Here is a 1507-nt window from a genome sequence, read left to right on the forward strand (position 1 = left end):
TCCTAATTAGTAAAATCACACCCAAACGGATGAAAAGTTAATTGAAGTTGATTTTATTACCACTTAAACAATCTATTGGAGTATTAGTAAAAATTCCAAAACATCATCGAGTGTAAAGGGATATTTTATCGGCTTCTGTGATTCCTTCTTTTCCGGCGGTGGCTGCGACAAACAATGCTAATAATCAGCTAGGGATGGAATGGAGATAAAAGTAGCTTCTCCGGTGGTAACTAGCACATCTGTGGGGCGAAAGGGGCGAAGAAATCAACGATTGCGCCGAGTGCGAGTTATAGCGGCGGGGAAAGCTCAGATGCTTGTTACCAAAGAAGACGCAAAAACCCAATTTCTGAAGGAATCGCAGAAGCCCGGAAGCAGTTGCGGAATCGAAGACGAAGCTCAATGGGTAAATGCATCGACGCTCCTTCCACCTCCGATGGCGTCACAAATCCTCCAAAGGCATCAAAATCCACTCTTCCGGCGAAGACTCAACCTGAGATTTCCAGCCAAACACTACTTACTGAAACCAGTTTGGCTATGATTAATAAACTCGAGATTGACATCCATGACTGATGAATGATGATTCTGGCTCATTAAGTAAAACTTAATTTCTTTTGATTATTTATGAAGTTTATGCAGTAAGTTATAAAACGGTCACACAAAGATCACATGTATGAGGTAAAGGGAAAGAGAGGATGCAGAAGGTGCGGAGAAGACGAAGACTCAACAGGATGGAATGTAAAATATCCCTTTACACTCAATGATGTTTTGTAAATTTTATTAATGCCACAATAGATTGTTTATATGGTAATAAAATCCACTTCAATTAACTTTTCATCCATTTGGGTGTGATTATACTAATTAGGGTAGGTAAAGGGTTAAATATGACCAAATAATAAAATAATAGATTATGGAACAAACACACAAATTTTGGATAGGTTAGAGTCAAATGGTGTATTTTGCGTTATGGGTTAATTCATCGTCATCTTGATTCTTAGAGGTTAAATGCGTCATTGATCACTGAACTTATATGATTATTTTAAAATGGTCACTCAATTTCAATTTGTCTTAATAAAATCACTCAACTTTGAGTTTTTTCTCAATTAGGTCACTGTGACGATTGCAATAATTAAAAAACATCGGAATGATGACATAAGTGATACGTTAATATGAGACAACTCATATTTCTAACCGAAATGACACATGACATCCATATATACGCCACTTGGATATCACGTGTCGTTTATTTTTATGAACAAAAATAAAATTTAGTTTTTTCATAAAAATACACGACATGTGGTTGTCACATTTCGTTTTCAATAAGATATTTGAGTTAACTCATGTTGACATGTCACCCATGTCATTATTTTGATGCGTTTTAACCACTAAAATCAACAGAGTGGCCTAATTAAGATAAAACTCAAAGTTGAGTGATTTTATTGAGACAAATTGAAGTTGAGTGATTATTTTGAGACAACCATATAAGTTCAATGACCAATGATGCATTTGA

This window comes from Euphorbia lathyris, chromosome 5 (genome assembly GCF_963576675.1).
Source record: "Euphorbia lathyris chromosome 5, ddEupLath1.1, whole genome shotgun sequence".
Lineage (NCBI taxonomy): Eukaryota > Viridiplantae > Streptophyta > Magnoliopsida > Malpighiales > Euphorbiaceae > Euphorbia > Euphorbia lathyris.